Source organism: Camarhynchus parvulus, chromosome 1, assembly GCF_901933205.1.
Source record: "Camarhynchus parvulus chromosome 1, STF_HiC, whole genome shotgun sequence".
Classification (NCBI taxonomy): domain Eukaryota; kingdom Metazoa; phylum Chordata; class Aves; order Passeriformes; family Thraupidae; genus Camarhynchus; species Camarhynchus parvulus.
In genome coordinates, this window is record NC_044571.1 from 11,329,024 (window position 1) to 11,353,093 (window position 24,070).

General features: G+C 39.8%; 1 protein-coding gene across 2 annotated transcripts in view; it reads left to right on the plus strand.

The window, feature by feature from the left end:
- Positions 1-288: 288 nt before the first annotated feature.
- The window catches only part of TAB3 (TGF-beta activated kinase 1 (MAP3K7) binding protein 3), a 43,143-nt gene continuing 19,361 nt past the window's right edge, over positions 289-24,070 (plus strand). Inside the window, exons 1-2 of one of the 2 annotated variants that reach the window (XM_030944578.1) lie at positions 289-578; positions 1,766-1,826. The gene's annotated coding sequence lies outside the window, so the exon portion shown is untranslated. The remainder of the gene's footprint in view (positions 579-1,765; positions 1,827-24,070) is intronic. The other variant, XM_030944570.1, reaches the window with a different exon arrangement.

A 24,070-nucleotide genomic window follows, 5' to 3' on the forward strand; every position in this document is an offset into this window, starting at 1 on the left:
GCACGCAGCACTGTGTCCTGCCTCGGAGAGGGGGAAGTTTCGCTTAAAGATGCTGCGAAACGCCCGGGCGCCGGGCTGAGGGACTGACAGGCGGGAGCCCGAGCGCGGAGCCCCCTCACCCGCCCTGGCCCCGCCCCTCAGTCCTGAGCCCGCCCCCGGCCCCGCCCTTGCCCCGCCTCCCCCGCTCGTTGCCGCGCGCCTTCGCGCCGCCGCTCCCCCCCCCTCCCGCCGCCTCGGCTGCCTCCAAGTCTCGCGAGAGCCGTGCGGTCCGGCGCGCGCGGGCCGCGCCATGTCGGACGCCGTTGGGCGCAGCCGGGGCCCCGCCCCGCCCGGCGGCCCCAGCGCCCCGCACTGAGCCCGGAAGCGCTTCCCGGCCGCGCTCTGCCCCGGGACCCGCTCCCCGCTCCAGCCGCCGCTTTCCGCACCCGCCCGCCCGCCGGGGCACGCGCTTCTCCCTCTCCCCTTCCTCAGGAGGAGCGGGGGGGCCCCCGCAGCGCGGCCCGGGGCAGAGCCGGGGGGCGGGAATGCAGCCGCCGGAGCCGCAGCCGCAGCCGGAGCCGAGCCCCCAGCGCAGCACGGTGAGGGGGGGCGGTGGTGAGGGAGGGCTGTGCGGGGTGAATTGGGGGGCGGGCAGGGCCGCCCCGCTGCCGGCGGTCGCTGAGGGAGACTCGGGTGACTCCCCCATCCCGGCGGGCTGTGGGTGTCCCCCCTGCCCGTGCGGGAGCGGGCTGCAGCCGTGCCGGGGGAACAGACGGGCTGCCCCGGGAGGCAGGGGCTCTCCTGCCCTGCGTGGGCCCGGGTGTGGTGACGGGAGGCGGCTCGTGTTGATCCTGGCTCCTGTTTTGCTGCCGCACTCCCACGCACCGAGCAGGGAAAACTTTGGTCTTTGTTTTTGGAGCCCTTTGCGGAGCGAGGCGGGCGGAGTGCCCGGGGATCCCGGGCAGGTGTCCCCTGAGCAGGGGCTGTGCTGCCTGCTGGGCCACTGATGCTGCTCTTGCTGCGTAAAAATAAATTAATTAATAAAAAGCAAATGGATTCACAGGTAAACGCTGCCAGTGCCCCTTGGACGTGACTGCAGCGCGATGCTGCTGCTGCTGCTGTGCCTTGGCTCTAGAAATAGAAGGCCCCCAAAGGTAGCAAGGCCTTCCTTGGCTGTGCTCTGTCCAGAGTCTTGGCTTCAGGTCGGGTTTGAGATCTTATCGGCTGCTTGTATTGGCTCCGAGGAAAATTAACTCGAGTTTCCTTTTAGTCGGTTTTTTAAATGTAAGTGGATATGGTGGATGGATGCAGCTCTTAATTATATTGTTCAGTGTTAGTGTAGGACTGTGCAGTCGCTGTGCTCTTCCCCTTGTTCAAACATGACTTGTAACATGATATTGGCCCTTGTTTCCCTGGCTTTGGCAAGGAGAAAACAAGGAGAGGAAAGACAATTGCTTAGGTGGTTTGGGAGTATCTGTGCTTCTGGTTTTGGTAGGGATTCCCTGTGTTCAAAAAAAATGGAATGGCTTAGATATGCCACACTTGGAAAGTAATGGAAAAACTTAAAGTAAGACCCTGTGTTCAGGTAAACATGCATAAAACTGTTATGGGAGGTCTCAGTGCTAACAGGTTTGAAGACACTATTCTTCAATTCTAAATAAATCTTGAGAGTGGTCAGGTCAACTTATCCAGCTGATGTGTCAATATGTGTTTGTTATTTTTAGTGCTGGTGTTTGCTGTGACAAAATTGAATAGCATTTCTTTTTGGGTTTATGTTCTCTGGCAGGTCCACCTGACAACTAAGATTTCCAGAAGACTTAGTATAACAGAACTCTTAAAACTTAGAGGTAAAGCTTGCATGGTCAAAGGCCAGTCACTGTTCTGGTAACTTTAATTTTGTTTTCTAGCTCTGCAAGAAAAGCAATTCTTTCTTCTACCCTTCCTTAAGTATATTTCCAGTTAACATATTTCATGTAAAAAGAAGAAATGTTAAATTCATTTCCTCTTTGTAGAGAGAGAGGAACAGGATTCTTAAAAATAAAGTATTTCACAACATTTGTTAAAGCTTGCACTTTGTCCTGCCTTATGAATGGTGTCTGTTGACAGCAGCAATCTGAAGAGTGCCTTAACAACCTGTATTAATGTATATAATAGACTGTCTCTGTCTGTCCATAAAATTACCAACATACCAAATTTTGCACACATTAGTAAAGAGTAATAAAATCAGCATTTAAGCCTGCTTTTAGTCTTGAATCTTTTGGTTTAAACACAGGTAGTCAGATGAATATGATGTATTCTTATTATGAAATTATATTCTTATTATGAAATTATACTTTTATTATGTATTTTTTTCGTCTTGTGTCATAACCTTTACGTATAATGATGTCAGGTAAATGTGAGTTGGGTGTTATGAGATCTGTATCCATTCTTGTTTCCTGAATCTCACTGAGGCTCCTTTTTCTTTCTGTGACTTTTCATCTTGAGGAAGACTAGAGAAGTTGAATAGGTATTGTGAAAAGACATCTGACTTTTAGGCAGCTTTGGTGATGTCTGTGCTGGTGTCTGTCTATTGAGTTGCAGAGTGAAAGGAAATCCTAATGGAAAATGACTCCTTTGAAGTCATCCAGGAGAGTACATTGATGTGATTCTTTGGGTTATCTGGCAAATTCTCCTCTGTCCCCTCTCAAGAATTATGTAGGGCTTAAATGAAGGTTTTGGTTTTTTGTGCTGGTCTGTAGAGGCTTTCTCCTGATTTCAAACCTGTGATGATTCATTTTGTTTGTATTTGTAAACAGCATAGGAATCCTCAAAGTGTGACCTGCAGAAGTATTGTTGATTAGGGTAAGAGTTACATGGGTATGTACTGCAGTTCATAATAAATAGGAAGCCTAAGATATTTTATTGAATTCTTTTTCAAAGTGCTTTGTCCTCAACTGGGATGATTTTCAAATCCCTACTTTCACAGCTTCAGTGTTTCAGCAAAATCACCAACACAAGCAAAAGCCTTTGATTTACTTTTTTGACACCAAAGGTGTTTTAGTGATGATTGAGTCGTTGAGTAAATAATCAAATCTAGTAAATTTTGGGTAACATCAAGTCTGAGTGTGTGCTTAGTCATCCAACTCAACTGTGCTATGACACATTCTGCTCTGGGAGATCTCTGATGCTGCTGTTCCTCTGCTGTGAGCTGAGGTAGGTGCAGTGCCTGTGTGCTCACACAAAAACACAAGGAAAGTGTAACTGAAGGTGTTTGCAGTGGGAGTTATTTTTGTTATGTGGTATGGTTAAAAGGCAGGTGAAAAACAGTGTGAAACTGAGAGGCTTCGTACAGAGCCTGAAACATTACCATGACCACCTTTTGGGCTACTCTGGACTGCAAGATATGTGGTAGATATCTGTGACTTGTGGTTTTGCAGTATCTTTTCCTGTCCCTGTCTTTAACAGAAAAATAAAGCTGAACTGAAAAATGTTGGTGCTACCTAGTGCAGTAAACTGATATTAGGGATTTACTTTCAAATCTCTGGCAAAGTTTCCTCTTATTGTCGCTTTTTTTTTCCAGGTTGGAGCTCTTGGTTTTTTCTATAGTACAAATTTTTTCTAGGCTTATTTCGGTACAGTCATAGTAGACTAAAATACTGTCCAAAAGGCAATATTGACTGTCTTGTTTTTGTGAGAGATTGAGAACTGCTTTGCAGAAGTTGCATGTGTGGTGATGTCATGGTGCCAGTTCTCACGTGTGAAACTCTCTCTGCAAATGGCAAGATGAGTTTTGAAATACTTGTTTAGACTCATGCAAATGTTGAAGGTGTTGGTTGAAAACACTGCTAGAATAGGTTCTTGTAGTCTGCCAAACCTTCAAGTGTCAGAGTTGTCCTTTGAAAGGCTTTCAGACTGGCAGTGTGCTTGTAATACTTGAACAAAATGCTCTCTCCAGCTCCAGGCAAGTGGTGATAGTGTAGGTGGTTCTGTGGTACTGGATATCCATGCTGGGTGTCTCCAGTTCTGTGTGGGGAGGTGGTTGGTCAGCAGCTTCTGTGCTGCATCAGTCAGTGTTTAAGTGGCACTGTGGTTTGGTATCCAGGAGACTCACATGCACAACTTTCAGAAAAAAACATCACTGGGGTGTTTTCATTGACTTGAGAAGCTGAAATGCATGTCACAAAATTCAGTATGTAATATGGTGAGACAATGCCACAGTATTGCTGATATAGTTCAAGTTGTGCAGTGAGTTCTTATTGTTTGGCATTTTTCTTGTTCTTTTCTTCTTTTCGAAGATCAGTAATACATTGTGATCTATCTGATCTTCTTTCGAAGGTCAGATAGATCACAATGTCTGTTTCAGCTTAATGTCGCTGTGGAAATAACATTTCAATATTCTTATACCCCATTGATTACTATGTTGAATGTTTCTCTCTTTTCAAGTATTGTTTTAAAATAGCCAGCGTAGCACTAGAGAGTAAAAATGAAAAATGCTTATCTCTGTTGAAGTTATATACAGTTTCGTGTTTTTAAGAAACATTAGTTCTTCAGTTTCTGGTGGGCTTTATTAAGGGTCTGAATTCAAAGTAGTGGTATTTTAAAAGCATTGAATTACCAGGTTTTGTCCTAATCTGGCTCTTTTGTAAGGAAAATTACTGCTCTTTTCAGAGAGCTGTTTAAAGCAGGGGGCTTTGTAAGCAAATAGCAAAGGGAGAGAAAGGAGGGAGGTCGTTCTGCTGTGGTAGTGCTGAGCAGCCTCACTGTCACAGCTCAAGTACAGATGTTTTCTACCTGCATGTGGGCTTGCTGGTGGATCATTAAGAGTGTTTTCTGGAAAACACCCTTCAGCAGATTCTGTTCAATCAGTCTTGTTCCACACTCAAAATGAAATACTTTCTTTCAAATGAAATTGCATGTCTGCTAAAGTGTACATTAATTTGAAAAGTGGATCAATTTATGTGAAATCATGGTTGATCTAGGGACAAATGGAGAGATTTTAGAAAAAGAAATCCTGTTACTATCAGTATTTGTCTTGGATGTTGTGGCAGGAAAAAAACTTGAACAATTTAATAAACTGCATTCAGTATTGGCTGTTTCTTACCAGATTTGGTAAAAAGAACCACAGCAGTGCTAGTATTTTAATCTTGCAGCTTTATGCTTAAGCATTTTTCTATTCCTTGGTTATATTCTGAGGTGATTTGCCCCCAGGTCATCTGTTTGAACAATTCTTCCTGGTTTACAGTGCCACAGCTGCATGAGAAATTGGCTGGCAAAAGGCTTTGCTTGTTCTAGGTATGTTATTTGTCACATTAGGATAAATCCTCAGGTGTAATTCTGTGTCTTCAGTCGGGAGGTTGTATACTTTGGCTTGACTCAAGATGTGGGCATTTTTTCCTAGCACTTGGAAGAGTTACAGATTTGTTCTGTTCTTCCTTGTTGGGCATTGGATCAATGATAGTTGATGAATAGGAGATGATTGGGTTTTGTTGCCTTTTTTTTTACCTAGATGTTGTGCAAGTTATGAAAGAAATCTAGAACTTGGCTTTCATGTGGATGTTCTTAAGATCAGCTTGCAGAAATAGTAAGCCAGGTACTAGGCTGTTGCAGAGCATTGCATTAAAGTGTATCTGCTTTTTTTCTTGGAATTCTTATGTTTATCTTGAAGGAATAGTAATTCTCGCTGTAATCCTGCTAATGCTGGATCGGAAATTACATGTCTAGATAAGACAGTGTTAATTTGATACAGTTTCTCTGTTGCTTCATATTTGCTCAAAAACGAATAGGTTAAATTTCTACTAGAAGGAATTCCATCAAATATGATCTTCTCACTGCTGATTTGAATGTGTTAAAAACTTTTGAGTTATTTGCTGGATACTCTGCTGAAAAGTCACCTTATGTTCTTTCCTGATAAAAATCAAGTTTTAGCTGCTGGGTGATCTGGACATTTGCAAATGGGACTTCAGTAATTACTGAGTAAGTGTTGTAGCTGAATTCAGAGCGCTTACACAAAATTATATTTTAAAACTTTTATCAGTGCTTTTGTACATTACCATGTATTTTTTTTTTTCATGTCATTAGTCAGTTTCAAATGGACAGCACAGGGGAACAGGTATTTTAGTCTTTTATCTATGCTTTGTTTCCTGCTGTTTGGGCAGCATCATGAAAGTGTGGTTGTAAAAATTCTCATGCTGTTCCAACTTCATAAGCATCAATGTTTAATACAGGTGTTTCACAACAAATCTCATTGTTGGGCTGAATGCTTCATGCATTGTGAGTAAGAACTTTTTGAATAATTGCTCAGGAATATGTTTGCAGTTTTGTACTTTCTCCTGCTCTTACACTGAAGCTGTTACTTTTCAATGTGTATTGGTTTCAGTAGCAAGCAGTGACAGTGAGAATTATCCCTGTTTCCATCTAGCTTCCTTCTGTGTTGGTTTGAGTTCATTGGCACTTTCTGGAACAAACATTTTTTAATTATCATTTTCTTGGAATATCCAGTTTAAAGGAAGGGAGGTCAGACAGGGAAGAGAGAGTTTGTACCACATCTATTGCAGCTGAATTAAGTTCATAAATGGCAGAATGTAGGTTCTCTTAAATGAAATCTGCTTCTTGGCTTTTGAAACCTCTAGATGCTGTGAATGCTTCTTTTGCTTTAAAGAAAGTTCCAAGTCAAGTAAATGTTCTACCTGCCAATCCCTGTCAAGATTTGGGAGATGAGGTAAATGAGGCTGAAGGTAGCCTTAGGCCTAAGAGAGACCTGAGTAAGATCAGCTATTTTGGTCTGTCTTTAGAAATCATGATCTACTGTATTAAAAAAAAAAAAGGAGAGAGAGAGTCAAAAATCACTGAAGTGTTGAAATAAAGTTCCTTGATCTAGGAGTAAGAGGTCTGTAAGAGGGAAGTGGCTTCTGTAGAGGACAACTTGAAGTTTTCCGAAGAGAAGAAAGAATCCTCTCAGGAGCTCTGTCCAGCAGGTCTTGATGGTTTTAGTTCCATCAGGTGAGTAACACCTTTCTGTAGCAATGTGGACACTAAGACATCTTCAGTGATCTCTGTTGTTGTTACTCATGGAGGCACTAGAACCAACAACACAGACGTTTCTGGTACTATGATAAACAGTACTTCTATTTCTGTAGGAACACTCAGTCACTTGAAAGCTGCTTTGCCTTAACTGAGACATTTTTTCTGTAAAAGTTGTAGCATAAATTTATGACACTTCTCCTAAGAGCATATGTTACCCAAGATGTGATCAAGGCATGGAGGCTTGTGCTGCTTGGTTCTTATCTGTACCATTCAGTTCTTGGGTTTTGGTTTCACAAATCCCAGTGCAGTTTGTTCTCATGTCTGTCTGTTATGGGGAGGTTGAAACACAGCCATGGTGGACTGCTGTCTCCAGTCTGATGGAGGATTCCTGTCCTGGAAACACAGAGGCGATGGAAGAAGAGGTCCTGCTTCTCTTACCTTTTAAGAAATCTATATTTTCTGAAAGAGGGGTTCTGCTCACTCTCCTGGTGGTTGGATGAGGTGGAGAAAACTTCTTGTTGCCGTTCCTGGGCTCAGTGAAGCCATGGTCCCTGTGGTTGTCAGTTCATGGACTTGATGGCTCAGAGAACTTGCAGAAGGGGGATTGGTGTTGGGGAGCTGACAGGAAAGGATCAAAAGAAGTCTGACTCCCTTCTGTGAATTGAATTTTAGAAAGATCCCCCAAACCAAGCAGTCCATAAGTGCTTCCCCCCCCACCACTGAATCCTGTTAAAATCTATAGCATAGATCATTGTTTTGTCCTGCTTCCTGTAAAGAAGTTTAAAGAATGAGATTCTAAAGTCTCTAAATGTCTCGTTTTTTGAAAGTTTTGAAAGGTAAGGCTTTTGTGAGCTCTAGAAGAAGAGGGAAAGAAAGAAATAAGTTTAAGTATTAGAATTTCCATGATTCAGGTGAGAGGAAAGTAGTTATGACATTGACATTTTGATATGCTTCTTCTTTTGTTTTGATTATGTGCTAGAACACAGATTCCAGAAAGAACAGATGTGTCTTATGTGAGGAGTTGTGTCCTTGTGACAGTAGCAAATTTCTGCTTTGGGATTACTCTGAATAACTTCTTATGAGCATAATCTTTGGATTACTCTATCCACTTGACAATTCATGGAATATTTGAGTTTAAGCTTTGCCAGTAGCCTTACTTAGTCAGCCTTGGGGTAAGGACTATAGGTATTTTGAATTAGTTCCTAAGTTTTACTTTCTGAACTTTTTTGCCACTGTTGGTTGTAGTGCCATGAGTAAAAATGGTTGACTGCCACAGGCTTATGTAAGCTGCACTAATTTTTTAAGTTAAACTATTTATGGCACAAGGTTGTTAGTCTGTTCAGAAGATGAACACTCTACATACTTAAGGGGAATGCATTTAGGCTTGCTTAGGGCTTTCTTTTGTCTGCTTTTCTGAGTTTGGCTTTGTTTTGTTTTTTTCACTGTAGTTGGTTTTATGGGGATTGAGGGTGGTGTTTGTTTTGTTTTCCCAGCAAGTGTATGATGTACTTAGACTTGTAGGGCAAGTTATTTCTGTGTATAGTAGAATTCGTGAATTATGTAAGCATGTTACATAATCATAAATAATCTTAATTTTCATTAAACTATAATAAAAGTCAAGCAAGGAGAAAAACTTGATGCTTGGGGTTATTTGTTCAGTACTACTAATGATCCCATATTCTGTACTACGAGCATCTTAGTTGTTTGGTTTCCTGATAGCCTGTACAGTGTGGCAGGATGCCACTAGAAGACTATCCAGTAGACAAATACTGTACCAAAAAAACTGTTTGGTTTTTTTTTATATTCAGAAAGTATTTTGGTGATTATTTGACTAATGCTTTCTTAAAAAGCAGTTTTAATGGCTGTATTGCATTTGTAGTAAGCAGTATTTAATTTGGGTTCCTTTAATGGCTAATGATTTTACTAGCTGTGAAAAAAAGACTGCTTAAACATGAAATGAGTTTGCTAAGGTGCAAACCTCAAGGTTCAATTAGAATAGGTTTTTATTATACATATATTCAAGTACATCCAATTTGTTTTAGTTTTATTAAATACTCAAAGATGAGTAACTTCTGAGTATATTACTGTGATTGTCTTTCTGCAGAATAACTATTCAGGAGGGATCTGTGAGGATTGCAAACTTGTCTGTAGATGTGTGTTTTAATTCTTATGTGATACTGGATCAAACTCATATCAGTTCTATGTATCTCAAAATTCTAGCATTTTTCAATCACAGTATTCGTATTTTGTATAGTTTGCCCTGGCTTTTGGATTATTTTCTCTGTTCTGTGCTTTGTATTTGCTAATCCCTGAGATTCATAACTAATCTGGTTTGATGGCTGCTTTGTTTTTCCTGTGGTCAAGGCTAAGAACTTTTCCCAGTTCTTCCAAATAAAAAAGAAAATGAAGATTCAGGAAGGCAGGTTTTCAGGAAGTTGAGAACAACCAGCACTTCTCCAAGGTTTAGGTTTCTGGCTTGCTTGAATATAGATCATCTGGATTTCAAGGGGACGCTGGTTTTTCTATCATTTAACATGGAAGATAAGAATTCTACAAATCTTACATGTTTTCAGTGTCTAAATCACTGGATAAAGTGTGACCAACCAGAACTGTTGGTTGCATAGTTCCTTGCAACTATGAGGTTCCTGTGAGTAACAGGAAAACTGCTAAATGGAATCTAAGAGTTATGCCTTGGACTGTGACTTGGACTGCTTTCTTAATGAGCAAGTCTAATTTCCAATAAGTTTTTGTGCCTTACCTGAAGGAAGAGTCTGCTCTGAGGTCTTTGTGGTCAGATCTCATCCTGACACTTTGGTCTAACACTTCTTTCTCTCTCACCCTGGCTGCCTGCTTCTGTCTCAGTTTTGTGTCTGTCTATGACACAAGATATTGAGGGGTTTTCAGGGGAGTCAGGGAGCTGATCCAGTTTGGGTGAGTATTTAGTGTTTGTAAATCAAAGTTTAGCTTTAGTGATGTCCATGTCACCATTTGGTCTCTAAATTTCTGGTGGTGTGTTGAGAGGAGCAAGCATTGAAAGGAAAGGAGAAGCAAATTCTTTCTTCAGATTTATTGTGTTTTTACTGGTTTAAAGTGATTATGAAACAGCCAGAGACTTCCTTTGTGACAATTTCTCTTGAGGAAGCACCCAGTATGTGCTATTGGAGAGCATTTTATGGTGATAAATATTTCCCTAGACAAAGATTCCTGCCCCTACCACCCCAGTTTATTTCCTGAAGTTAAAGGGTTTCTGTGCCTAATACTCACTTGTTTAAATTTTTTAATGTTTTTTCAGTGTTCAACAGCAATATCAAAACCACCTCTTTTTTGCTGGGGTTGTTGTTTTCTTGGTGTTTTGAGTTGTGACTCTGTATGCTGGACAAAAAAATTGATGAATTTGGATGTTCAGTATTGCTTTTCCCTTGTAACTGCATATTTCTGTGGCTCTGCATAGAAGGGAATTAGATTGCAGCCCCCATGTTCCCCAAGTTAGAGTTTGTAAGAAGCTTGGTATTTGAGTGTGGTATGTTTGTAATTTTTGGTGTGATTTTTTTCCTTCTGTTAATTATTTCGCACTTTTGATGTTTTAGTTGTTTGTTTTTTGTGTTTTTTTTTTTTCCTGGAAGTAACATTCAATAACATCTTAGTAGTTCTAATATTCCAGAATTCACAGCTAAGTTATCTTTCTATTGACTTCCAGTCCAGTCTAGGATATGTTTGTTACATAGTCTTCGTTAGAGATAAGTTTGTCTTATGCTATTAATTTAAAAACTGCTTTTAAAATGCAAAATACATTTGGCAATTCTGTTTTATTTAGGTAAAAGCAGTTGCATGAAAAAATTTGTAAAGTAGGAACACGTACTTTTGGTTTCTAGTAATGAGATTTCCTTCAAATATTTGGTTCTTATTTGCAAGTAATAATTTGAATTTTAGAAGTTGTTTTTTGTAATAAATAATGCAGATTGAGAATTTTTAATAGAATTTCATCATGCTTATATGATTTTTTTCATGATGTCATTGAAAGTGTCTATAAAATGAATAATAGGTAGAAAGTCAATACTATAGTGTTTGAACCTGTGGCTTAATCATGAGCGTGTTTGGTGTTTTTTATGTGTTTGTATTTATTCTGGACTTGAATTGAGCATGTATAACTACAGAAGGAATGTATTTACTCTTACAGGTACTTGGAAATATGTTATTATAAAGGCAGTTTCTCATTAAGCTTTTTTGTCTGTGGACTGTGTGCAGTTCATTAACGTCTCAAATACATAGAAAGTTGCTCTTATCAAACTGAGTGGTTGGGTGTGGAAATCTGACAAATAATCAAAGTAACAGAGATTGTGTACTTGAGGAAGTATATACAGAGCTGAATGTGCATTGTCTTCTGCAAATGTTTAAATTTGTGTGAAATTTACTTCTAATCCATTTGAAAATTAGGCAAAATAATAAGATACTTGAATTAAGAGTGACTCCATAGGCTAAACTGTGCAGAAAGTAATGGGGAATTAGTGGGTGTTGAGTATCCAAAGTTTTGTGTATTCCCTGACTGGAGACCAATAGCCCTTCTTGGAAGGTGGCTAAAACAGAGAATCAGTAAAGTTGAATGAGATAGTGTTATAATGTAAATCTGGTAACTGGAGGTTCTTTTGATTGTGGTTCTCAAGTAAATATTGTTTTTTAAAAAAAGATTTCATCATTTTTCAACCAATAAAACCCCCAGACTTTAAATAGTACTGAGTTTGGTTCACTATAATGGAAAACTGGTGGTATGCAATGTTGTGAAAATGAGCACCAATTATTATTGTATTGTCTGGGATTTTTTAAAGTATGAATTACCTTTGTTTTTTTAAAGCTAATGCTGAATCAAAGAACATGCTTCTCTAAGGTACCTAATTACTTAATTTGCATATTTCTCCAGCAGTTAGAAGGAACAGAAAATCTGCATATGATTTATAGTCAGACTTAACAGGTCTGTTGTGGTATTGCTCAGCTCATCTGACCATTCACATACTGAACATGTAGCATTGCTTTCCATCCTGTGGGGGAGGAATGACTCAGAACAAAATCAAATAAGGCTTGTGCTTAAACAGCACTAAAAATGTCAAAGGTTTTCATCTCCTTACTTCTCCTCCCTCTCCTCTCAAAGCAGAGAGAACCCAAAGCTTACACTTGAGTCTGGGTTGTGTAAATGCTTAGATCCGAGTTTGTTTGCAGTAATGTTGTGAGAATTCTGAAGCAGTCCTTGGGCTGTTTGGTGAAGCAGAGGGTGTGACTACTTGTGCTGGGATTTTGGAATCAAGGCATCAGATTACAATGTTATTTTAATATAAAGTGGTTAGGGTTTTTGGTTTTTTTTTATTTAGAAATGTACAAATCTCACTTTGTGCTCCTTTGTCCAGGGCTGGCATTTTGTGTCACTTACTGGCTCAGGGGAATGCTCTGGTGGCAATTGTGCTTGGCTGGCTGGGGGGGACAGCAAGTTTTTTTAAACTTTAGGTTTTTCTACTGTCTAACCTCCTGTTGTATATAAGACTGCATTGTATTTGTGGGAAGATATGACCTTGATTTTTTTCTTATTTTTGCCCTCTGTTTTCTGTACATTATGCCCCTCTAAGACTGAAGGGAGTTAAACGAGAAGAGTGGTTTGAAAAGGTTGAAATTCTTAGTTACTAATTGAAGAGGTGGGCATGCTCCACATTGTTGCTTTCTACAAACCATATGGACACTCCCACTTCTTAACAGTAAAGAAGCTGGGAGATTGGTTAATACCACATCCCTTCCTTTGCGGCAGTATCCATGCAAAGGAAACCACTGTGACATACCAGGTGAAAGAAAGGTTTTTGTGTTCTTGTAGTGCGTCTGAGACACTCAAATTGTTGGGTGGATGTCAGTTCCAATCTTCTGTTCTGATGGAGGTGAAGAGCCCTGAGCACAGCACAAATACCAGATCAAGTTCAGTGTAGTGAAGAGAATGTTTCAACAGTCCTTTAGCTATTGCTTTGCTGAGTTACCCTCAAAACTCCATAAATCCTGAAAGAAGAGCAAGGGCTATTAAAACAACAAAGGACATGGATTTTGGCGGCTGTACCTACCTTGAGCTGCTGGACAGCATCTTTTTGGTTTTGAGTGAAATAATCCAAACCTCTTCAAAAGAATGAGTTAGTAACTATTTTAGGTTGAAGCTGCCTTTGAGCCCTAGTAGTTTTTTCTTCTTCTTCTAAAGCAGGATTATGAGGATAGCTTCCTAAAAGGGAAATGAAATCAGTGCAGTTTATCCTACCAACCGTAATGGCTACAGTAAGGCAGATCAGTGTGGAAATGATTTGGCTTTAGAGAGATGCTGATTGCTTAAAGTGTTTAACTTGCATGTGTAACTTATATTAGGAAGGATATTTGTCATGTAGAATAAAAATAAGGTATTGTAAAAATACCTTGAAATGATACCCTTGAAATTGTGAATAGGGACTTTTGGGTGAAATGCTTTGAAGAGTCAAGTATTATTCCTGAAAGTTCCAGAACATGGGCCTCATTCATTTTGTCTCATATTCAGATTTATACCTTTTTTCTTCAGTATCTCTACCTGTGACATTTACTTGTAACTTCACCATCAGCCAGCTGTGCAGTGTCAGCTGTGGAAAGACTGCCTAGTAGTCAAGGACCTCTTTCCCTCTACTTTGTATCCTACAAGGCTGATTCTATAAAGCCAAAGGGTTGTTCAACATGTTCTTGCTATAGGTTGCAGTCACAGGCTCTGTGAAAGAGCATCCAGCTCCATCATCACAAAATTGGTCTTTTGTGCTTAGCTGTATGTAAAAAGTTACGCATGCTCCAGCCAGGAATTGTGTTAATCTCATCACTTGAATTTGAAATTTTCTGGCCTGGTGTCAGACCAACAAAAATAAACAAATGTTATGACAGATGACCTGAATAATGCCAACCTGCCTTTGCAGGCAGTGTCATTGAGTTGAGTAATAACTAAGGTGTCCAGACTGCAAACACAGCTTTGGTTAACCTACCAAAGTCATGGCTTGGCCTTGGAGAGAGAGCTAATGTGTGGGTTTTAGGAGGAGTTTGTGCTTCTGTGTAACTATAGCTGACCTATGAGTGATTATAATTCATTCATCTTCCAATTTAACTTTAGAAAAATAAGGAAATTAGGATAAATGTTGGGAAAAAGTCTGTTTAATATTGTACCCAGAGTGCACAGAAGAGCATGAAAGTTATTTGATAGTATGAAGACTGCTGCATTATTAGAATAGAATATTCTAGCCATAAGTATTGATTGTTTTTTCAAATATACGGGCTTTGGATACTACACTGGGTTGGCAACAGAAGAATTTACCAAGTAGCTATTAGATTTTTAATTTGACAGAAGCAATAAATACAAGAAAAATAAATAATAAATATATATTAACAAACATATATACATACACACACATGTATAAATACAGTGAAAAGGTGTCACTGCCCATGGCAGTGGGTTTGGATTTAGGTAATCTTTAAAATCCCTTCTGACCCAACCTATTCTGTGACTCTACCAGAAATTAATTTTGTTCATAAAAAGGTTTAATATAGGTAGCTGCAATTTTTCAGCTATCTGTAGTTTCTCAAGTGTTAAACCCACCAGGTTTGGAGCTCTCTGTAGGAAGAGGATACTCTAAAGCTTCCATTAAGTAAAGATACTGGATACTCTTCAAGGTCTGAAGCCCTACAAGAATTTTGGCAGGAATGCATTTTAGGATGAAAAACTGTTTTCATATTCTAGTCTTTCCATTTTCTCTTTTGGCTTATCCCATTTCTGGCCAAGATGATAGAACAAGTGAATCTGAAATAATATCGAGGCTTCCTTATAGACATTTGCTATTCAAGCAATTCCATAGGCAGGACAGCTACAGCTTTATCTGAGTGTTGATTAAACACTACCTTACATACCAGTGCTTCTTGTTGCAACAGATGTAACATATGGAAAGCTTATGGAAAGAGGGGAAACAGCTTTCCTGTTACCAGACTTCTCTTTTTTATTTTTTGTGTCCCATTAGTATTTTTTAATAGATAATGCTGAAGTTAATGTAGAAAGAAAGCGTTCCAAAATGTCTGCATCATGTAATATCTAAGGCATATCTCCCCAGAAAGTCCATCTCGGGCTGAGATGAGATAAAATAATTTTAATACAAGATGATTGTGGTCTGATGTTGCAGAACCTGTCTGTTGTAGAAACAACAATCTAATTTTAAGGCATTCTTCCCTCTCTGCCCCCAAAAGCAAAAAGGAGAAAAAAAAATACATAGAAAGCATAATCTAGGGTGTATATGACATCTGTATATATACATATAGAGCTCATACACATACATGTCTGTATGTATTTATGTTGTTGGCTGATTATTTTTTATTTTACAGCCCAAGGATATTTGGCACAGCAGTTCCTGACTGTGGCACATGGTTGAGCACCTCTACAAGTACAGGTGTGATCATGGACAACCTCAATGTGTCAGTATGTTATATTGCAGTAAACATAAGTAACATTAATATAATGTGGTGTGTAACCGCTTTATGTGACTGTCTTGCAACACTCCCATGAGCAGGTGTTTGTGCAAAGACTTGTCAGAAGATACCACAGAATCAGCAAGGTCCATGTAAGATTTCCTTATGCTAACAAGTTCTGGAATGATAGAAAAGACAGGCATGCTGTGCAACTGGTTAATCGTATTTTATAGCAGTTATTCATGTCAAAGAAATTTACAGTCAGGCCACCAAAGTTTAATTCTAAACTTTAGAAATGGAAGTTGATGTTTTCTGCTGTAATGAGTATGGTTTGTATTTTTCTGTCCCTCTGATTTGACTCCTGTCCATTGTTTTTTTTTCTCTGTCAACTTTCTCCCTTTTTGTTCCTGTTTGTATGTGCTTGTCTGCTTCCCTCCTCAGTTTCATGTGTGAAGAGTCATGTAGCCTTAGACTATCAGCGTGTTGCTTTTACTCTGAAAATGGAGCCTCTTTCAGGTTTATTGATAACAATTTGTTTGTTTAGAGCAGTTATTTTTAATAGGGAGAAGCCCAAGTCAAAGTGAAAAAGTAAAGAAAAGTGAGGGGCACATTTAGGCTAATTTTATGACTAGCCATTGAAACGTGTAACAGCTGATTTATCAGTGTAGATAACACCAAAATTTTACAAGCTCAGTGTGAGTAATACAGACTGTGTGGGTTGTTTCTTTGCGTATTTTTTAAATTATTTCTCTCTTGAGACTTTGTGCAGCTTCTGGCTTTAGTGAATTCTTACTGATCTTACTGAAGTCCTGCAAAAGTACTTGCAGTGATTAATTTTGTAGAAGTGCCTTGTGGAGAGACTTGTGTTTTGACTTGTAAAGATACCTTAGGAACAAAGCCTGTTCCGAATGTTTTACAGGTGAATTCAGTATGTAGCAATGAATTTGTCATGTAGGAGTAGGAGTTAATGCTGAGAATCACCTTGTGTAGGAGCTACTAAACATCTCAGCCTGGAACAATATTGAATTCCTGTTGTGCTCTGCAGACTGATGCTCTGCAGATAACTCAGTGTCCATAGCAATATTTGGAGATGTTGCTTCTTTGAGAAATGTTAATCTCAAACTTCTGAGAAGGAAGTTCACTTTCCCAAACAGACTCTGTGTGAAACAGTAGTCCAGTACTTTTGCACTTTGTTAGCTCAGTTCTCTCCTGTATAAACCTCAGCTTCTAGTAGTTGTTAAATTTGGAAATATGAATAGCAGACTGTACTTAAAACTGAAGAAAAAGTTGAAGTTTGTGATCCATGGATTTACTGTAGACCTTGTCCAACACTTTATAGTATATACTCAGTTTCACATTTTCTTGTATCCTTTCTGGCTCATTTTGATTCCCAGAACAGGATACCACTACCAAAAACTTTTTGCATCATCATAAAACTGCTTTTATCAGGGCCAACGCAGAAGGTGATGAATTAGGAAATCTGACAATGTACAGTTCCCTGCAGGATTTTTCCCTGCCACAGCTTCATTTCACAAATGTTCAGTGAGAAATCATAGATCATATGTGCTCCTAAGAAAGGCAGTTCATTGTTCTCACAGCTTTGGGTTCAGTCATGATACTTGTGCTAACCTCAGGATTGTCTGTGAGCTGTACAGACTCACTTGCATTTGCAACTTGTAGTTGTGCCTCATGTTCTGCAGAGCCCTTCTGGAAGCTGGTGTTTGTGGCATAGTAGCATCATTCCTGAGCTATCCCCCTGCCTTGGAAACTTTATTTTTTGTAACTTTGCTCTGTAATGAGAGCTGCTTCTACTTGCTCACTGGAGTGAGAGAGAACCATCAGTTCCTTCAGAGTGTTTACTACTGTGATGCAGCTTCTCAGTGTATGAGAGGCTTAGAGGAGCGATTAGGGGAGACTTCTTGCCAAGGTCTGCCATGGCAGGATGAGGGGCAATGGTTTTAAACAGGAATACAGTAGGTTTAGATTAGACATAAGGAAGAAATTTCTGATGAGGGTGGTGAGATCCTGGAACAGTCTGCTCAGACAGGTGATGCTCCGTTGTTAGCAGTGTTCTGGGTCATGCTGGACAGGCCTTTGAGTAACCTGGTCTAGTGCCCCCTCAGCAGGGCTTTGGAACTGGGGTGACCTTTGAGGGTCTCATCCCAACCAGGCTGTGCTGTGACTTACTTAGTAGAGGAATTATTGGCCAAGAACCTCTTACCTGCTTGCTAAAAGGAGTATCATTGTTCCAGTTAAGTAGTCTTCTCGTTATAATTCAGTTTTTACTATTTCCCAGTGTAATGTAGTTATTAAAAGTTATTAAAATTTATTAAAAGTAAATTCTACTTTGTGGAGGTTTGAATTGTATATGGGATAGGGATGAGTTTCACCTCTTTTGCTTCCAAAGCAATTAAATAAATAATGTCTCTATATAAATGTTTAGTTGGAAAATCCAAGTTTTGGATCCCTCACTGCAAGGACTTTGAGGTGCTGGAGCATGTCCAGAGAAGGGCAGTGGAGATGATGGAGGGTCTGGAACACAATTTTCCTCAGGAGCACCTATGGGAGCCAGGTTTAGCCTGGAGAGAAGGAGGCCTCAGGGGTGACCTTATTGCTTGTTTCACCTGCCTCTAAGGAGGCTGTAACCAGGTTGGGGTCTGTCTCTTCTCAAGTAGAGGTAGAACAAAGGGAACTGGCCTCAAGTTGTGCCAGGGGAGGTTCAGGTTGGATATCAGGAAAAATTTCTTCTCTGAAAGAGTGGTTAAACACGGGAACAGGCTGCCCAGGGAAGAGTGGAGTCACTATCCCTGGAAGTGTTCAGAAAATGAGTAGATGTGGCACTAGGTGATGTGGTTTAGTGGGCATGGTGGTATTCAGTCAGAGGTTACACTTGATGATCTTGAAAAGTCTTTTCCAACCTTAATAATTCTGTGATATTGTAGATGGAAGAGAGAAAACAGTAACTGTTTCTGTTTCCACCCCCTGCATCTCTGCTGACACGCTGGTTAAATGTTTCCAAAGGCCAGGATACTGCCCATATACTAAACACCAGTTCATTTCAGTGTTGTTGGCCCATAAGGGTGGCACAGTTTAATTAAAGGGGGAAAACCAAAGCAAATACTAAGGCACACAAAGCAACACAAAACACATGCTTAGGAGGGAACAGTAATTGATAATGATTTTTTGAATTTTTGTAACAACCTGTGTAATTAACATGCTTGTGCACAGGTTACAGATTAAACCTTTTTATGCTTCAGTCATGTTTCTAGGCAGTGTCACTGTTTGGCCAGAAATGGGTTCCCTCTGTCCAGGTTTCTGTTACCTCAGAGTTACATATTGTTTTTGTATGATACAGACACACTACACTGTATCACAATATTACTCATTTATAGAATCGGTGGGAAGATTTTCAAACATTGATAAAACTGGTCGCTGCTTAAGTTTAAGCTACTTAGAAAAAACCCCTAACAAGTGAAGGAGTGATTTGTTGCTCTACACTCCTTTTTTGTCCGAGATGATAGTATTCTGATCATGCTGACTTTAATGATTAACGTTCCATCTCAGTACTCAGCTGTTCTATGCCATCACATGACACATCTGGGTAACTGTTGTATGGATAAATGGGCAGGGATATGGAATTGTCAGGAGAGCTTGTATAACTTTACCATAAGAGATCAATTGGTCAACAGTGATAGCATGTCAGCTTTATTTTTAGTTTCATTCTGCTGTATACCTCTTTTTTGTGCTTTTTTGTGCTTCACATTGCCTTCCTACCATCCAGGGGTTTTATGGTCTTTTGCACAAGTGAATGACTGTTCATCAGAAGACGGCTTGCCAAACCATGAAGCTGTGGTTTTACTGACACAGCCAGTCATTCAGAACAGTGTCAGCAGCATGCTGAGCTCAACTTGAAACATTGACTGCTTGTATTTTGGTTTGTTGAACTTTGTAAGTCTGTGTGAACTGACAAAATGTCTTTAAGTTCTGTTGTGTCCTTCCTACTGTGTGAAGCAATACAGTCCCAAAGATGTGGGATGTATAACCTTGTAAATAAAGAAAACTTCTCTTAACAAATAGGCATTCTAATTTCTGAGGTGGAAAAGTTGTGCCTAGCTATATATAATCCTAAAAATTATTTTAGCTGGACAGTTGCAGGGAAAAAAATCTTTGGGGTTTCTCTTATGTTTATACAGTGAGTGTGTGACTGAAGGTGGTTGTGAGGAAAAATTGTTCTTGGCACTGTTAAAACACTTTAGTTCCTTTTATTTCTGAGATTTTAAGGTCTTCTAGCTAGCAAGTTTTGTTGAAGGTGTCTCATTACCATAAAATTATTTGCCTGCATTTGCTGCAAGAGCAGTCCAGTGTTTTAGCTGGATTGCTGTAAGTGTTGTGATATTTGTGGGATGAGTTAATTGTTTTTGCTTATTTGGATGGTTAAATAAATGCAAACTTAGTGTACCTTAGTGTACAAATCTGTTTTCTTCCTTTTCAGTATTGGAAATAATAGGTTGTGATGATTTTTAACAATTACAGCCAATGTAATTTTCTACTGCAGGCAGGCACCTTTGAATTTAAGGTAACAGTGGTTCTAGAGGCTGCTCAGGGATTAGAGGTGGGATTACATGATTGCATCTGCAGCCAGGTCAGATGCTGGGCATGTTTACAAGGCTATAATTGATGGCTGTTAAATAACAGGTATGTGTGGGATGGGATGGTAAAAACCACATTTTTGCATAGTTAATCCTTTGTGTGAAGCAACTCAGTTTGAATTTTTATCTTTTATTTTAAGTGTCATGGTTCTATACAAGCTGATTTACAAAAATGTTGCTCTTCAACAGCTTTTCTGCTTGCAGTCACTGTAGGAAGTACCACAATAATTATACACCTTAACATCTACTTGAGTACTGAAATGCAGAAGTGGAATTGGGATGTGATGATGCAGTAATGGCTGAAATCATATTTATTTGTTAAAACTACAGTAGTAGCTAAAACCCCAAAGATACTGATACTCAGTCTAATAAAGTGCTTTCTAAATATGTTGTCTGACCTAATTAGTCTCTTGTCTTCTCATGTGTTACTGCTGGCAAGCAGTGTATGGACAGTATCCTGGCCTTTGGAAACATTTAACCAGTGTCAGCAGAGATGTAGGGGCTGGAATCATATCACTCACCAGTGATAAAGAGCTGCTGCCTGTAATCAGTTGGTCTGCCACAGTGCTGCCATAGTGTTAGTATTGCTTGGATGGTGAGCAAGTGATGATGGGGAGTTGGAAGTGTGGTTTCAGTCCTGACCTGGTATCTGGTGGTAGCTTCGGGGCTCAGCTGACCGGCAGCTTTCTTGCAGTGCCACAGCACGGTCTGTGCTAACTCCAGTATTGACAGCACTTGGTAAAATCCCCATCCTGATTTACTGCTGTTCATACAAGAGCAGCTTTTGCTTTTGTTACAAATCTGCTTCAGGTGAAGGTGTCCTCTTGTCGTGGCTTTAACAGATCAGATGGCTGACGTGTGCTGAAAAGAGAGAGGTGGTGTGGTGTTCTTGGTCCTGTGTCCTTTTCCCCTTTTTACCTTTTCATTTACCTTTACACAATGGTGTGATGCTCAGTGGGTATGCATTGTGCAGAGAAAGCTTGTTAAACTAATAAAAAGTGTTTGGTTTGGGTTTTAAACTGTTTTAACAGGTCGAGTTAGTACAGTTGAGGGTGAGAAGAAAGGTGGACAAAGCTGTTCAGTTTTGTGTGAGTTGTAACTATCAGGGAGGCTGTGAGGGTGGTGAAGGGTCTGGAGGAGCAGCTCAGGGCACTGGGCTTGCTTAGCCTGGAAGAGTTTGAGGGAAGACCTCACTGCAGTTAAAACTTCCTCCTGAGGGGAAGAGGAGGGGCAGGCACTGATCTCTGCTCTGTGGTGACAGTGACAGGACCCGAGGGAATGGCCTGAAGCTGGGTCAGGGAGGTTTAGGTTGGGTATCAGGAAAAGGTTCTTCCCCCAGAGGTGATTGGCCACTGGAACGGGGAAGTGGTCGCAGCACCAAGCCTGACAGAATTCAAGAAGTGTTTGGACAGTGCTCTCAGGCACAGTATGATTCTTGGGGCTGTCCTATGCAGGGCAAGGAGCTGGACTTTGATATTCCTTGTGGGTAGCTTCTGACCCCAGTATATTCATGATTCTGTAAGCTGATTTTTTATTTTTGAAAAAAATTGGTTTTTTTCTTCTTACACTTCAATGCCTAACTATTGTGATAAAACTCTTAACAATTAAATTTAAATTATTAAGGCCTAAGAAACTGTCTTCCAGGTAGCCTGTTTTCTGGAAATTCACTCAGTAATTACTTAATTGTTCCATACATAGTAATTGTATGAGTGCACATCAGTACATAAGTTATACATTTTCAGGTATTATTGATTGACATAATTAGTATTTATTGACATAATTTAGTTTCAATTGGATCTTATTCCTGGTGATTTAAGTGTCTTTATTTAAATTGATTTAGTGCTTCAGAAATGACAATAGCAGAATAGATTTCCTTCTCTACATATTTGAACAGATCTTGGGGAGGATCAAGACTGTAGTAGTTCTGCTTTTTTATTTACTCTTTCAGAAAAGAGGCATCGGTTGACTGATGGAACTGCTGTTTTTTAAATCATAATATACACAAATGGCTTAAGGGAAAGATTAAATGTACATATCATTTGGGCATGTAAAAGGTGTGAAAAGGCAAATTATTCTATTTCTTTAGAACTTGAGTCATGGTTTGCTTAATCCCTGAGATTCACTGAGTGGATCCTGAGATCAGCTCTGCTTGTTAATACAGCAGGACCAATTCTGTGACAAGATGCTGTGGTTTTGCTATTAGAACTGCCATGTATCTAGCACTGTTAATTTATTCCATCTTCATGAGATACTTTTCATCTGGAGTTTGGGTACTCTCAACTCCTTCCTGAAAGCTACAGATGAAACATCTTGCTTTCATTTTGACTTTATATTCGTTTTTGATGCATTGAACTTTCAGTAATTACGAGGCTGGTCATGTAAGGCACCTCAGTGTGTCCCTTAGCCTGTGAATGCTGTGGAAGAAAGTCTTTGAAGGATTGCTTTCCTAGCGTGTTGTGGCTCAGCAGGAGTTCTTGTCTAAGCATCTCAGCTGTGTAGCCTTTGCTGTAAGCCCTTGGCTCTCTGAATAACTTGGTTCTCTGCCTGCTGTGTGCTGTGGAGCAACATGGGAAGTGGGTATTGTATTCCAGCCAGTTCGTGCCTGCTTAGAGTGGAAAATGTGCAGCCAGTTGTAGTCAAGTCAAGTAGAATAAGCTGAACAAAATGCTGGACAATAGGTAGGACAAAAGGCTGGGCTTATACATAATGACAATTGTAAATTTTGTAGTATTGGCTAGAGAAAAGAAAAAAAACAGTCTTCACAGTAGCTTAGCAATGTAATCCAAGGACTTCAGAATTATTGTGTGTTTGTTCATGTTCCCCAATAGTTATTTTGAGTCTCTTGTAGGCTTTTTAAGGCTATCTGTGTAAGTGTAAAGGCTGGAAGCTTCAACTCCTCAAAATAAAAATGGAACTTTGTTACCCGTTGTGTCTGGAAGTTTGATAAAATTCGTAGTTGGCCAGTAACTGCCAGTTACTTTGTGTTTTACCTCTACTCACCATGCGTATTTGGGAAATGTTAGAAAACAAAAAGTTAACTTCTGTTATTTTAAAACTGTAGTAGAAAAACATTGAATATATTGGTGATGGATCTTCAGTCCACATGTTACATTTACAGTCACCCATGTTATGTTTAAACTTTTATTTTAAGAGAGAAATGATGCAAAGGCTCTTGCCCGTGCAAATGAAATTTTTATAATTATTAACTTCTGTTTCAGATGCCATCATTTGTTATTCCACAGAAGTTTTAACTGCAATTTATTCTGTTGGGGTACTCCTTCATTACTGCATTTCAGCCTTGGCCTCCTGGGATAAGGAGAGTTGTCTAGAAACACATAGAGCTTGATTGCTGTCAAGTTTTCTTTGAGTATTCTTGTGATGCTCTGCCTTTCAGAGTATGTTTGTTTGTCATTTACAAAAAAAAATCAGGTTTATAAAAGATCCCCTATTGTGAGTGTAGACAGGAATTTTCTGCTGGAAGCTGCATTTCATTTTACAAAGAGCATTCCTGCAGTGAACAGAAATGAGTTGCGGTGTACAACATAAGTTGATTGTGATATTTCCTAAGTCACAGGAAGATAATTCCCGTATCTCACTGTTCTTTAGACTTGTCTCATTTATCTTGAAAAAGTGTGTGACGTGGCAGATGTGATAGTGGGTGCTGGAATAATGAGGGGCCAGAGATGGACCCTTTCTGTGAGCACAGGTGGTGTTCAGTGAATGCTGATGGCAGCTGGAGCTGTCCACATGGAGAGCCACACATCATGGACTGGACTTGACTCCTGCTCTTCTTACCCCTAAAACTTTAACAAAGTTTTGGTTGTTTTTTTACCCTAAACCTGGCACTTTACTTTTCTTTGAAGATACATACTCTGTTTTCTTGCCTATGAAAATAAAGAAACTTTCAGAGGAAACTGTTGGAATTTTAGTGCCTAGAGGTATGTGTGCATTTGCTGGTCTGT